The 16,368-nt window shown below is 39.2% G+C and overlaps 1 protein-coding gene and 1 pseudogene across 1 annotated transcript in view; both read right to left on the bottom strand.

Annotated features, from left to right (window-relative positions):
* Nucleotides 1-16,368, bottom strand: part of LOC113619869 (olfactory receptor 13C3-like) — a 344,039-nt gene that overhangs the window by 194,960 nt on the left and 132,711 nt on the right.
* LOC113619417 (WD repeat domain phosphoinositide-interacting protein 3 pseudogene) lies at nt 6,237-8,411 on the bottom strand (annotated as a pseudogene).

Here is a 16,368-nt window from a genome sequence, read left to right as displayed (position 1 = left end):
GTAAAATTTCAAAATAAAACACATATTAACTGCCACATTGACCTTGTTCCTCCAAACCTTCCACATTAATAAATGACTTGTTGTTGAACTTAAACTGTTTCAGGAGAATAAAGAAAAGAAACACATTTATTAGGTACACACCATGTGTACTATCGTAGGAGTTTCTACATTCATTAATTCCTAATCTGTTAAATCCTCCTAATGCCCCTGTGAAATAGATACACATAGGAACGCTTTTAGAATTTAGCAACCTGAGGCAAGAAGGGGTATATCTGAGGCAGAAATTTTGGAACAGTCCCTACAATGTTGGGGATACCCACTGTCATCTGTGTATAAAACCAACTTTGTTAGCGTTATCAGGATTGGAACTACATTTCTCATTGAATATCCCTTCCTTTTTGTTAAAGAATAAAGACTGTGAAGTGGGATAGAAGGTGAAAGTATATTATTCTTTGATCATGCTCGCTTGGCCACAGGTGGGCAAGCAGATTGACCTGTCCATCCAAACTGAGTAATTCCTCACTCTTTCACTCTTTGTTTATGACTTTATTTCTTCATCCTTGGCAAGAGCAGAAAGTAAATCATGGCATTTCTTGGCTGAAAGGCAGAGTGAAACAGCTGTGACCCTTGAGATATTGTTTACTTTACTGCCTCCCGACATGCACTCAATCACTTGGATTAGACATGCTTGATGGCTTTCGTTCACATAGTTGGCTGTTCTGTCTGCTCCACCAACTGATGAAGAGACAGAGAGAGGCTGCTTTAAGCTACATTTAATGGTTCATTCATTCGACATTTATGAGCACCTGTCTGCCAGATACTGAGATGATTACAAACAGGAACAAATCAGGTACCCCACCCTTAAGGTGCTAACAGTCTAGTAAGGGAAGATGTACTGGTGAATATTAATCATTACACAATGGGTATAAGTACCAGAAGAGGTATGAATAAAGTAACATGGCAACACAGAAAAAAGACAGACTAATTCTGCAGAGGAGGAGAAGGTGGAGAAAGGCAAGATACAGGAAGGTTTACAGACAAAGTGTTATTTAAATTATACCCTTGTGGTAGGCCATGGCCAGTGCAGTAGAAAGCTTCATGACACAGTAAGGAATAAATCCCAGAAATCAGCAACAGTGGCACAGTCACAGGCCATAAAAAGGTAGTAGGTTGAAGAGGTGTAGTGATGCACCACCCAGATCACCCCTTTAGGACCAAAGCCCTCAACCCTAGCTGCCAGCAGTGTTATCTGTTGAAGGCTCAAAGCTGTTTTGTCCCCTGGAAATCACCTTCCTCCAAAGGGGTCCCAATGCCTCCATTGCCGGGGGCAGCCTGATTTATCATTTCAAGTATGCAAACGTTTAACTGCATTGCCTCTGACGGAGGGTAATTCTGGTGGGTAATCTGAGTTCCAGAGATCTCCATATGTGGTAGGCTGAAAAACAGCCCCACAAAGATATCAAGTCCTAATCCCTGGAACCTGGAAATATTATTTTGTATGGAAACCAGGTCTTCACAGATGTGGTTAACCAGAGGGTTTAATGATTGAGAGAGGATCTTGCATTAGCAGGGTGGGCCCTAAATGTAATCACGTGAGGAGAAGGTGATGTGAAGACAGAGGCAGAAGTTGGAGTGATGTGGCTGCAAGCCAAAGAATGCCAGCAGCCACGTGAAGAGGCAAGGGGTGGATTTTCCCCTAGAGCCTCCAGAAGGAGCGTGGCCCTGCAGACGCCTTGATTTTGGCTCAGTGATACCGATTTAAGGTCTGTGGCTTCCAGAATGGGAGAGAAAATATGTGCTTTGTTTTAAGCCACCCATTTTATGGTAATTTGTTACAGTGACCACAGGAAAAGTATACAGCATGGCATCCGCTAAGGCCTTTGCTGCAACTGCATCTCAGTTTAACTTCTTCCTCTGCCCAATCCCGTGAAACAAATTAAGCCAAGTCTCAGCAGTTACTCCTTCAGCCTGGACCAGCCTTTTGTGGTCTGGCCTTACTCAGTACTTTAGAGTAAATACAAATTCATCTGGAAGAGGAGCAAAGGTCAGGGAGGGGACAACATATGTAATGTGTGAGAGAACCCCGTGGATATGTGCTGAGCCTCACATCTTGAAGCTGCCCTTAGGGTCTCCTTAAGGCCTAATCCCCTACTTTGCTTCTGGCTTCTACCAAGCCCAGCTCTGACACTAGCACAGTGGGACCACCTCATGCAAGGCTTTTTTTCTTCTTTTAATTTTATTTATTTATTTTTGGCTGTGTTGGGTATTCATTGTTGCCTGCGGGCTTTCTCTAGCTGTGGTGAGTGGGGGGGCTACTCTTCGTTGTGGTGCGCGGGCCTCTCATTGCAGTGGTTTCTCTTGTTGTGGAGCGTGGGCTCTAGGCGCGTGGGCTCAGTAGTTGTGGTGTGCGGGTTCAGTAGTTGTGGCTCGCGGGCTCTAGAGCACAGGCTCAGTAGTTGTGGCGCACGGGTTTAGTTGCTCCGCAGCATGTCGGACCTTCCCGCACCAGGGCTCCAGCCCATGTCCCCTGCATTGGCAGGCGGATTCTTAACCACTGTGCCACCAGGGAAGCCCCAAGCTCTGCATTTTATGCTCAGCTGCTTGGACATCATCCCCAAAGCAGTGGGTGATACTGAAGGACTGTTTTGCTGGGGAGTAACATGATCATATTTGTATATTTTCAGATCAATTGGCTACAGTGTGTAAATGGGAGTGAAGGAAAGAAAAGTGGAGTAACGAGAATAAGAAGAGTAAGAAGAATGAGAGGAGCAGAGGGTAACAAGGCGACATGAACTTGGTAAGCTGTTTCCTGGACTTTGAAGGCAACTACTTCAGAAAACAGCTATGTTCTGGTAGTGCTACCTTGAACCCCATAACTAAGAGTTAAGAGGCTAACAATTGGAGAAGGTGGCAATAGTTCTGAGGACAATGTACCCTTGACCGTGGCTGGCAGAAAGCTGTAGGGACCTGGATCATATTGTCTGGGTGTGAATCATAGCTATGCCACTTACTCATAATATATATTTAAGCAAGGTTTATGAGCTATGCCTGCCTTTCCTCATCTACAGTAATGATACCTCACTCACGGAGTTACTGTGAGGATTAAGTGCATTAATATATGTAAAGCACTTAGAAGAATGCCTGGCACATAGCAAATGCTTAATAACATTAGTTATTATCAGCCCAGCAGTTTCCTCAAATGTTTTATAGTCAGGAGAGCTGCTTTTCATTTATCAGAGCCCTGGGATCTCAAGAAATGGTGAGGAGAAAGGAATGTATTTATTAAAGGTGCTGATTAAAATTGGAAAAGATATACTGCTACTAGGAACTTCACCCTCTGCCCAGCCCCTAGCCCCAATTTTCTCCTTCCCCTTCCCCACTGAGAATGGTGAGTTGGGCATGGGAATTCCATATGCTTAGAACTAAAAGGGGACTCACAGTCATCAAGGTAAACCACCCACCCAAGGCTGGGTTCCTACTATAGCCTGCCTCATCCTTTGGTTCCAGCACTGGACTTGAACACATCCAGCAATGGGAAACACACCATTCCCATCGTCACAACGCCCACAGTCCAGTGGCAGGCACAGCCATAAATTAACAATTATATATGTATATAACAGCATAATATCAATAAATGGTACAAGGGAAGCTGTCTGGAGGGTGCTGTGGGAATAAAGATGGAAGGACTAATTTATCAGGCAAGGTTTCACTAAGACAATTACACCTGTGATGAATCTTACAGGCTGAAGCTTTTCTTGCTAGCCAGAAAAGCTAGGGACACATATTTGATGAAAAAGGAAAAGCCAACTAAGACACAGAGTTTGGAAAGAGCCAGCTCTTTTGGAAAATCTTGATAGCTGGAATACAGCTTGAAGAGTGGTAGAGGTGGAGTAGCGAGAAGAAGGGACAGAAGTTTGGGCAGAGGAAATAGGTTGTAAATCCTTCAAAGCAGTGCTAACGTCTCTGTAACTATCCTGAATGCCCCCCCACTCACCACAGCTAGAGAAAGCCCGCAGGCAACAATGAATACCCAACACAGCCAAAAATAAATAAATAAAATTAAAAGAAAAAAAAAAGCCTTGCATGAGGTGGTCCCACTGTGCTAGTGTCAGAGCTGGGCTTGGTAGAAGCCAGAAGCAAAGTAGGGGATTAGGCCTTAAGGAGACCCTAAGAGAATTTGAAGGGGGAGAATTTGAAGATCCCTAAGAAGAGAAGCACATAATCAGATTGGTAGTTGTGGTGGGACAATTGCAAGGCCTCCTGGACATAATGAGAATGCAAATCCTCTTTGAGACACAAAATTTAAAACCATAGTAATAATGCAAATATTATCCCAATTTCTAAAATGTAAAATCTAAGATATGATGTAATTAAATGCTTTCCTCAGGATTGTGCATATAATCAAAGAACTTTTTTTTTTTTTTTTTTTGCGTTATGTGGGCCTCTCACTGTCGTGGCCTCTCTCGTTGCGGAGCACAGGCTCCGGACATGCTGGCTCAGCGGCCATGGCTCACGGGCCCAGCCGCTCTGCGGCATGGGGGATCTTCCCGGACCAGGGCACGATCCCGTGTCCCCTGCGTCGGCAGGCGGACTCTCAACCACTGCGCCACCAGGGAAGCCCTCAAAGAACTTTTTATTTATGAATTTTATGTTTGCTTCATCCAGAGCACTATTTTACAGACACAAAAGTTCAGAAGAGGGCTTCCCTGGTGGTGCAGTGGTTGAGAGTCCGCCTGCCGACGCAGGGGACACGGGATCGTGCCCCGGTCCGGGAAGATCCCCCATGCCGCAGAGCGGCTGGGCCCGTGAGCCATGGCCACTGAGCCAGCATGTCCGGAGCCTGTGCTCCGCAACGGGAGAGGCCCCGACAGTGAGAGGCCCGCGTACCGCAAAAAAAAAAAAAAAAGTTCAGAAGACATGCCTGCACAAAACAAATGAAGAAGTGAAAAGATCAAACCAAGAAAACTGCTTTTTTTGTTTTAGTGTGAATGTCTAGAAAAGTAAAGTGTATATTGTCTGAAAAGAATTGCTCTATCAATCTCTACAAATGTTTCTGTTCCTGTGAAAACTCCGTGTGCGTTACTCAACATATGTACCCATCAATCACTACTAGTTTGAACTGAGGGTTAGTCTGGTAAAATTTTCCAATAGAATAACAAGTGCTAAAATGACACTTCCTAAAACTGAGAATTTTATTCCACAAAGGTAAATTTAAAGCACAAGTTTGGAATTGAAAACAAAACAAAAACTTTATCAAAATGAAATATATTTTGGAAGTGAAATGCATTAATAGTGTTTCACAGATTTTTTTCCCTTGAAGTTATTAGGTGTTAAAATAAAACAGTGCTTTTCTGTTAAAAATGGATTGTATGTTTATAGTAAAACACTGACAAAGTATAAAGGAGAAAATAAAAATTATTCATAAAGGTAAGACCTAGAAATAACTATCATAAATATTTCACACACTCCTTTCATACACACATATATAATATTATATATTTATCACTTATTTCTATTCATTTAAATTATGCCATAAGTGTTTTCCTATAATATTCAATGTCCTCTGAAAACAATATTTTAATAGCTGTATAATATTGCACTATAAGGTTATTTCATAAATTATGCAACTATTAACTTACAAGTGGGCATTAACATTGCTTCTAATTTTCTATAGTTTAAGAACTCTGCAATGTTCATTCTTGTACATGAATCACTTTTCACATCTCCACAGCTCTGGTGACTTTCTAAGGGCAGAATCTTAGAATAGAAATGTTGGATCAAAGTATAAGTTACACTTTTAAAGTTTTTGCCACTTATTGCCAAACTACTTTTTGCGCAGTTTTTACTAATTTGTAGTTGCACTAAGAAGTGCACAGCTTGACAGGCAAAACATAATATATAATTAATAATTATTTTTCCTTATTATATGTGAAGTGAGGCTTGTTTCATAATACTTATTGGACAACCATATTCTGTGAATTGCTTTTCTATGTCTTATTACCAGTTTTCTACTGGGGTATTGGTCTTCTTCATCTCCTTTTTTTTTTTGTGGTACGCGGGCCTTTCACTGTTGGGGCCCCTCCCGTTGTGGAGCACAGGCTCTGGACGCGCAGGCTCAGTGGCCATGGCTCACGGGCCCAGCCGCTCCGCGGCATGTGGGATCTTCCCAGACCGGGGCACGAACCCGTGTTCCCTGCATGGGCAGGCGGACTCTCAACCACTGCGCCACCAGGGAAGCCCAATTTCCTTCTTTTGAATTAAGGGAGGAAGGGAATTTTCTTTGTATTATAGATGCTTTAGGATGCTCAGGAATGCCCCTAATGGGGGAGTTTGGGCTTTCTTTTTTTTTTTTTTTAGCAAGCTGGTTAAGCTGTTGATCTGGACTCTATATCATGCTGGCAGTGGCAGCCTATTAAGGACACCTGGGTTAAGATCAAGACCACGAAGTGCATAATTACCATATTATGTTCACGCTTTAGTCTTTTTAGTCTCTTTGTCATGTTTGTTGCAAAACTGAGAATTTGCTGCTATACTGATTCTAAATATTTGCAACCTGAAATCAAAAACACAAAATTAAATTTCTTTATCAAGAATTTAAGAAAACTAAATATATGCTTCAAATAGTACTGAACAATATAGAGCCCATAACTTATTGTAGTTACACAATGTTAAAAAAAAGTCATGTGCCTTTCATTTTCAAAATATTAGTGTGTAGCTCTTATAAACGTTGGGGAGAGAAAAAGATGTCGGGAAACATAAGTAGAAATGACAGACTAAAGCATTATTCTCAACACCGACAGAAATCACCAGAGGACACTTTCTCCTGTATCACTTTGTTGAAAGAGGTATAGAATATTTTCCTTCATATACTCTAAATTAAATGACTAATTTTTAAAGTCTATGCATTGCTTTGATCCCTACACATAACAGAGAATTGAGTCTTAACCCTGAATAAAGCTGACTCTTCCTGTTTAAGAGACCCAGTCAAGCCCCCTAGGAAGGATGGCTACTCCCCACAGTGACACTACAACATGCTTGGACTCTCACTGCAGGGGGTCTGGTGTTTCACATCGATTCTAACAACTCCAGCACAGAAACAGGGGACGGTGGCATGCAGCATGTGTGCACACATAACCAAACAATGTTACAGGCACGGAAAAATCCCAACATTTAATTTACACAAGGGGAAATGTTCACATTGTGTTTTCTAGCATAATGTGTCTTTTTTCTTCATGTTCAGACTGGAGAAGGAATTTTTCTCCATTTCTAAGGTGAGCTGCTGGTATTATTATCCTATTTAAATCTTGTTACTGTAAGAACTAACATTTGTCAATTTGCTCATTTCTTCACTGTAGGCCCAGTAAAAAGGAGGGAATCTGTTGCCAAAAACAAATTTCAATTTGTTCACCCTTTTCTCAACCCAGCTCCTAAGTTTATAAGGAGTCCCCTCAAATTTTAAATGTAAAGGATGCAGTGGAACTGCTAGAGCTAAATTTCACAGTTGAACTGTGATAAGATAACAAACCAACAGTCAGGTACAAGTTGTTCAAAGCCACTTAAGTATCTACTTATGCCCTGGTAATTATTCTCTTAATAAATGGAAAGCCTTCCTTAGGAAAGGAAAAGACTTCATATGGCTTTGAGGCCAAAGGTCATTGGGGCAATCCCTTCCTGCCTTTTACCCACGGGTCCACAGTGTGCCAGCGTTAGCCCCAGAGGGGTCTGAGAGACACACCCAGCACTTCAATGGGGTGATCAGCTGAGGGAACCTGAAATTTGGGAAAACTCCATTTGGAAATGAAGTATTTTGGAAGGAAACTGGCTGATGCCAAACTAGACTGTTTATTCTTTTGGATCTTTGGCAGCAAAAATGTACACTGTGCCATGGTCACTAGATACACAGATGAGGGAAGCATGCTATGATAAATATTTACTGCTTGAGATGTTCTTCATAGTTCCTGGATTCAATGCCCCGATAGAAGCAGCCAATATTCTCATGAGTCCCTTTTTCAGATTGCAATTCTTTTTCCCTACAGGTCGAGAGCAGTGCAGCTCCGGATACCTTCCTGTACGGGGATGTCCACTGGCAGCATCCTGGTGCTGGCCAGGTCCACAAGCTGCACCTGACTCACGTACGTGTCTGGGAAGTCCAAGAGGGGTTGTTACTACTGGGACACAAGACACAAAGGCCTTTAGAGTTACAGTAGGTTTTAAAGACATGCAACTAACTGGTAGGGGTTGCGTGCGCATGTAAACACCTTAATCACGAGGTCCAAAGGGACAATTCTGTCTCACCTCAATTTGGCTTCCTTGAATTCTGTGGAAAAGTCTAGGTTAATGAGCGTGTTCTTTTTCAAGAGCTCCTCTTCTGGCAAAAGGGTTAGGCTTTCGGTTGCATGCAAGTTGTACCATGTTAGGTGGAATTATAACCTTGTTACTGTTTTTATATGGAAATTAAGTATGGCTTAAAGAGATGGATATGAGTGCCAAGTTGACAAGGGGTGGATCTGTGATAGTTAAGTTTATATGTCAACCTGTCTGGATCAGGGGATGCCAAGATATTTGATTAAACATTATAGTTGGATGTGTCTGTGAGAGTGTTTCTGGATAAAATTAGCATCTGAATCGTTGACTTAGTAGATTGCCCTACCTAATGTGGGTGGGTATCACCTAATCCGGTGAGGACCTGAATAGAACAAAAAGGCTGAAGAAGGAGGAATTTGCCCCCTTTTCTGCCTATTGTTTGTGATGGGATATTTCATCTCTTTTTCTGCCCTCACTCTGGGATTTATGTCATGAGCTCCCCGCATTCTCAGGCCTTCGTTTCAGAGGGAATCCCATCACCGGCTTTCCTGGGTTTCCAGTTTATACATGGCAGGTTGTGGGACTTCTCAGTCTCCATAATTGTGCGAGTCAATTCCTCATAATAAATCTCCTTTTATATCCTATTAGCTCTGTTTCTCTGGAGAACCCTAACTAACACAGACACCATAAACAGTCACTCTCTTGCACTGCTGGTAAATTGCTACAGTCTTTCTGGAAGGGAATTTGTGAGTGTACTTCTAAAGCTTTAAAAATAGCCATGCTTTTTGAGATTACAATTCTACATCTAGAAGTTAGCCAATAGAAGTATCTATGGATGAATTTACAGATTTCTCTACACAAATGAACATCTCAGTATAGTTTAGGAAGCTAAAAAATAATTAGACATAACTTAAATGTCTCATTATTGGGGATTTATCAAGAGAATTATTTTATCCTTCAAAGCTACACTGTGAAGGTTATTTTTTGACAGAAATGGGTACTCTTGTATTAGTCTTATGTAACATGAAGTTATAAAACTGAATGTGGGGAAAAGTGGTGGGGCGGTGGTGGTATGATGAAGTGGGAGATTGGGATTGACATAAATACACTAATATGCATAAAATGGATAACTAATAAGAACCTGCTATATAAAAAATAAATAAAATTCAAAAAAATATATATGGGTAGAAAAAAGTCTAGAAGGGAATCATCAAAATATAACCAATGGCTGTTGTGGTACAGTAGAATTAAGAGGGATTTTTCTTCTCTTTCCAATTTTCCAAATAGTTTGTAATGTACTACTTTTAAATTTCATATATTTACTTTTATTGTAAAATATGATAGTTTATGACAACCAAGAAAAGAGATTTATAAGATTGGAGAAAACAAGGACAAGGAATAAATTCTAGACCTTAAAAAAAAAAAAAAACGAACAGAATGTACTTATGATGCCATTTTTATAAATAATTTTTTGACACAAACCTGCATTCCTACAGAAAATGGAGTTCTGTTTTAAAGTCAAGGGTGTGAAAAAGGAGACAGCAACGATGGGATTCCTCTCAGAAATGAAAACTGAGTCTATAAATATCACTAGTTCTAATAACTATCTCCAAAGGAGTTAAGGTATAAAGATCAGGAACTTTATTTTAAATGCACTTTTAAAACCTCAGAACTTTTGTCACTTATCCTTTTCAAAAATTGCCTCACTATTTCCCCATAGTAATCACTCATTTATTTAATAAATATTTTTAAGCACCTATTATGTGCCAGGCACTTTTTTAGGTGCTGGTGCATGAGCCATAAAGAAAACAGTCATTGTTCTCATGTTAGCATAGTCAGGTTCACAGTAACTGACTTTAAACAGCCTAATGTGTCAATGAGTGATAAATGCTGTGAAAAAAAATAATGAAGCAGAGTGAAGAAATAGAGAATGCAGCCTCTTTGCTTAGCTGACATTTGAATAAAGACCCCAAAGGAAGTGAGGAGGTAGGCTAAGCTGAGTTCCAGGGGAAAAGGAGTAGCATTGCGAGCAAAGATGACAGGATGATGGCCCTGGGTCAGGAGTGTTCGGTGGCTTTGGACCAGCAAGGAGATCAAAGAAGCTAGAACAGAGTAAGGCAAAGGCAGAATGGAAGGGATAAAATTAGAAAGGTAATAGAGAGTCAGACAACATATTGAGATGAGGGTTAGCAAGGAAATTCTTCAATTATGCAGCCTTATGTCCAAGTTTTACAAGAAAGCAAGGAGCTGGACGGATTCTGTACAACTCTCAGAGAGTCTTAGGTGAAGGGAATCCCCAAAGGTAATGACTGCCAACAGGTAAACAAAACAGGGTCAATATTTAGGTCTATTGACAGGTGTGAAAGGTATCTGGAGACAGTTTGGGGGCTAAGAAGGTGGGGCTGGGGTTTCCGTGAAACCCAAAATGATTCAGAAATAATTTGCATTATAAATATATTTTCAAATAAAAGTTTATTTTTGAAAATATGTTAGAAAGTGTCAGTGGGTGCTCTTATTGGGTAACCTAGCGTGAAGAATGAATATCCTCCGGTTCACTTCTGTAGTTAGTTTTGTTTTTCTTTCAAAGAATAAGCATGTAGAGGCTTGCAATGGCTTGCTATAGACAAAAGGAGTAATTTGAATTTTTCTCCTGGACTCAGAAATGATCCAGATTATTTGGCAGCTTGACTTCTTCCAGTTTGCTTTGCATTTGCATTTTAATATAGTGCCAATAGACATAACTATCTTCTTTGAACACTTTATTCCTTTCCTTTACAGAGTAGTAATTCTGATCAGAGGATAAAATAACAACTTAAAATGAAACCTCTGATGGAAATCGGGCCAACCAATTGAAATCAATAAATTTAAAAAGAAATCCTACCTCAAGATGTATGTACAATAGAGTGAAATGATACACTCCTGCTATTTCAGAAAAGATGAATTACTATAAATGCTGCCTAAACAAGAGATGAAACTTCAAAATATTGGCAACTGAAAAAACACAGAGCTTAACCAAGGAGAGGAAAACATACCATGTAGATTTGCTATGTCCTTTTAACCATAAATGCCTTAAAATTTGTTAATTAATTAAACATTATTGTGTATATATTCTGTGCCAAGGACTATGCTTGGCACTAGGATAACTCAGTCTAGTAGGGAAGGATGGTAAGTGAACTAATTGTATTATAAACATAATGAAAGAAGTAAGCTCACAGGAGTGTGGGGAGTTACTGTAGAAACACAGAAAAGACTGAAGAACTGGGAAAGGCTTCCTGAAAGAGATATTGCTTGGGAACCCTGAAATTTAGGATTTGAAGGATGGTACAAGCAGGAACATCCCTGGAAAAGAGTCAAGAGACCTACATTCCAGTATGAACTCTACCATTAACTAAACTTGAGACTTGAAAGCTCACGGGAAGCATTCATGAAGGGAAGAGACAGGAAAAGCAAGGATGCTATGAAAGTAAAGAATGCTTGACACAGCTTGGAAAAGACTGTGGGCCTTGAGGAGTGTGGCTGTAGCCCTTTGACCAGCTACGCCTAGGGAGCTACTTATTCTGGGTTTCCTGGACTCAAGAGAGGCAGTGCTGGTAACTTTAGTATTTTTCCTGCATGCCCTCTATTGTCTATGGACTTTTCCAACTCCTCCATAACAATTTTTGAAAACAAAATGTGATCTAATCCATTGATTTTCAATGGGTGGTCCCAGAATCTCCTGCAATACAATCACCCAAGGTCCTTATTAAAAATGCGGACCCTGAGTCTTACCTTAAGGTTGCTGAATCAGAATATTTGTATCTAGAGTTAGGAAACCTGTATTTTAACACCCTTATTAGGTGATTTGTTTGCACCAACTCGTTCTGGTCCACCTATTCCATCCTCCCTGCCAGCCACAGAAACTGGTACCATATTTGTACTTCCAAACACGGACATGTTGGGGATTGAACCCCATGACTCTCAGTCCCCACTTACTCTGTGTAATTTCCTATTTTTGATCCAACAATTTAAACTTATTTAGTGTTTCCAGAAGTAATGTGGAGCGATTCTTATGTTAGGCTGTTAAGAAGCCAAATAGGAACTTAAATTGTGCACACGGTAATATTTTTATATTACCTGTGAGCAAAAATATTCATGGAAAAATACTGAAAGGAAACACAACCAAATGTTAGCCATTTTTGCCTTCATGGGGCAAGAATGTTGTCTTTATTCATCTTTCTCTCTTCCCATATTTTGTATCCTCCAAAACAAGCACATATTTTATAATTTAAAATAACAATAACTTCATTTAACCTGGGATAAAATTAAAATTGAAATGCCTAAAGCAATAAGAGACCCTCGGAGAACTTTCAAAGCCTCTGGTAAATTGCGTTTTCAAGATTTAACCGTCTCTGTTGGCTCTGACCTCCCAGATGGTATGGATCTGCTCAGTGATCTCTGACCTCACTTGATTTCTGAAGATGTCCTCTGACCATCAAAAACTTTGCCCTACTTTTCCTGAAAAATTAAGTCATTAGAAACTTTGACTCATGGACGAAAAACGTTTGGAAGGTTTCAATTTGGAAGATGAATAAAAATCACAGGGAGTAGTGTCTGTTCACTTCTAAAACTCTATAAATCTTTTTTTGTGAGAAATTTTAAAGGCAGGCTTTAAATTCTTGATCTAGGATTTGAAAGTTAACGAGCATAAAAAGAAATTAAGATATTCTTCCCATATAGAGATAAAGCCAAAATTTTTAAAGATTTTGATTTTCTTTTGGTAATTGTTTTAATTATGAACTGAGTGATTATTTATAAATTTATTTTAAAATTTTTATGTAATGTACTGCTATTATGTACAATTTAGAAAATAAAAAATAATATTAACTATCCATAGTTTTGCTATATATTAATAATACAGTGTATTTTCTACAGTCTATGCATAGGTCTGTGAATAATTACATATAATTTGGATTCTTATAATTTTTTATAATATTCTAACACACATATTTTCATGTTACTATACAGGCTTTTTTTTTTAACATCTTTATTGGAGTATAATTGCTTTACAATGGTGGGTTAGTTTCTGCTATATAACAAAGTGAATCAGCTATATGTATACAAATATGCCCATATCACCTCCCTCTTGCGTCTCCCTCCCACCCCTCTAGGTGGTCACAAAGCACCGAGCTGATCTCCCCGTGCGATGCAGCTGCTTCCCACTAGTTATCTATTTTACATTTGGTAGTGTATATATGTCAGTGCTACTCTCTCACTTCATCCCAGCTTACCCTTTCCCCTCCCCATGTCCTCAAGTCCATTCTCTACCTCTGCGTCTTTATTCCTGTCCTGCCCCTAGGTTCATCAGAACCATTTTTTTTTTATTCCATATATATGTGTTAGCATACGGTATTTGTTTTTCTCTTTCTGACTTACTTCACTCTGTATGACAGACTCTAGATCCATCCACCTCACTACAAATAGTTCAACTTCGTTTCTTTTTATGGCTGAGTAATTAGAAACATCATTGAACCAAAAGATTTCTAATACTAAAATCAACACAGCACTAATTTATTTTGTTCAGATTATGAATCTACTTCAAATCACCTAAGATATGCTTTTGGTCTCATGACACATTTAAATAGTTAAGAGGCATTGCATTCTATTTTCCATTGTCCTATGATATAATGAATCATATCTAGGGGAAACAGTGATAAGGGGCAGCATAAGTTTAGGTGAAAAAAACTTACTTTTAGCTCTCATGAAGGTATCCATCTAATGGATATTCATATAAAAGAGTTTATGACTAAATAATCAATATTATCAACTTCTTAAACAGAAAACCTAACTTGTGATCACAAATGAGTTTGATCAAATTTTTGTGATTCTAATTCTAATGGGAACGCTTCCCATTCCCCTGTCCCACTTTAGAAGCTGTAGCCCCTTCAAGTCTGGTATAATGTAGAGAAAATAGACAGCTATTGGGCTTGGAAAATCTTAGGCAACTTTTACTGAGCTGAGCATTGAAATATTTCCAGATGGATATGAACTCTCTGAACATCTGGGTACTGATGTATTACCTGGAGACCTCCCTATTTATTCCTCAATAAGTCAGATGGCATCCAAAGCTAGATAAATCCTTAACATGAAGAAAGAAGGCGGCAAAATAGTCTACAGTAAATGATGTAGCAGGTAACTACTGGTTATACATAAAGGAACACTGATTAATAGAAGGCACTGATAATGCCTCATCTTGGAGACCAGAAATAACAGTCCCAGGAAATTTGAGTCCAGTTTCCCTGCTCTTTCAGTAGGGAGCTTATTATAGCTCCCCTAGTTTCAGTTAACTCTCATAAAAAGCTTCCCAAGCAATTTTTACATTAGAATTTCCCTTTTCTTTCCTATAGTGACACATGCTCTTTACACTTAAACTTAAATTGTCCCACATCAACCACCTAGTAGTTCACTCTGGGCTTTAGAAAAGATACAGCTGATTCACAAAACAAGCAGAGTGCAAAGTGGCTCTCTTCCCTAACTCTAAATTCAATTCATCATGCTGATATCTTGAAATCAGCTACTGGGAGAGTACTTTAAACCACAGAAATCAGCACACACTTTAAATCAGAAGCCTCACCCCCAGCCCCAGGGGCTTGTCTGACCAGCCTGCCACTGTTTGTAGAGTTCTGTGTATGGCTAAAGCATAAGCACAGTCTGATAATCGTGCACTTGGTGGCCTTGATATTAACATAGATGTTCTTAATTGGCTCTCACTGGCAGTATGATCTAGAGTCTAGACACAATAGCATAAGCAGCTTGCAAAGAAAAATGAAAGACAAATTTCTCATTTAGGAGCATTCCAAAGTGACCCACTGTACAAAGCATAGAAAACCCCCTTCCTCCTCTTAATTCAAAGGAGAAGACAAAGATGAAGAATGAAGAGGAGCAGGAAGCAGAGGAGGTGGAGGAGAAAAGAAGGAAAAAGAAATAAAAATAAGGAGGGTGGAAAAAAGGCTTGTCAAAAATCCTGCTTTTTCCACAGTGGCCAAAATGCATGGTCATCATTCATCCTTTGTTTCAGAGGCACTTTTACTATGGATTTTATTTCTCCTTTTCTTTTATTTTACACCAGTATTAGAGTATCCTACAACATGCCCTATGATTAGTACAGAAGCTTTCTGGACCATGCTTTGCTTCTGCACCTCAAAATCCAAGACTGTCTACTCCCTTGAGGGCCCTAAACTCCACTAATGACTCATAATCAAATGTTCTATTTCTAAGACTCATAATAAGGGATTCTCAGATGTAAAAGCAGCAGTCACAGGCAAAATAAGGTTAGATAAAAGAGACTGAACTTGAAGCACTGCTCTTGGAGGGATCCAAAGGTTTAAATCAGACTCAGTATAAAGTTGGCTTTCAGAAAAGTAAATGTCTTATTAAACTGCTAGCTTGACTCCAATTTCTCAAAGACCCTTATTCTAGTTTATTGCAGTTTAATACTAGTCAAATATTCACATCTTTTTAAATATATTCTATTGAGACTTTCTGAATATCAGATAATAGCCAAGTGAGATATCCAAATTTCTCATTCAGGCAGTTCAGATTAGATGGTTTCATAAATTATATCAATGGTTCAGCACATACTCAGCAGTCTCAAGATACAGGACGATTTCTATAAGTCCACGTATATGTCTAAGTATAATTGGTATCCCCATGAATTGCAACAAAAAGAAGGTGAAGGTGAAACATACGTACTATAATTTGCAGTTTGCACCATATTTCAGGTGCATTTCTGTTTTGACATTATCTTCAACTTAATTGCCTTTTTCAATCAAAATCTTAATTGTATAGTTAATGCTAATTAGTTGATGAAGTATTATAATTAACTGTGTACACTTTCTATTATGTGGTTACACCTATACATGAGTTCTTTAAAACTAAGCTTGTCTATAGATGCCTCTAAATGAAAGTATGTAAAAAGTTACCTCTAAGTGTTAATTTTCAGAAAGATCAAAACATATGAAATTAGACCTTTTATTTTGAAAATTAAATTCTAAACTCCTCTTCCCAAATCGAGAAGTTAATACTTTT

Source organism: Aethalodelphis obliquidens, unplaced genomic scaffold (assembly GCF_003676395.1).
Source record: "Aethalodelphis obliquidens isolate GAN/ISIS:26980383/991018 unplaced genomic scaffold, ASM367639v1 scaffold7, whole genome shotgun sequence".
Lineage (NCBI taxonomy): Eukaryota > Metazoa > Chordata > Mammalia > Artiodactyla > Delphinidae > Aethalodelphis > Aethalodelphis obliquidens.
This window is presented reverse-complemented; position numbering and strand designations above follow the sequence as displayed.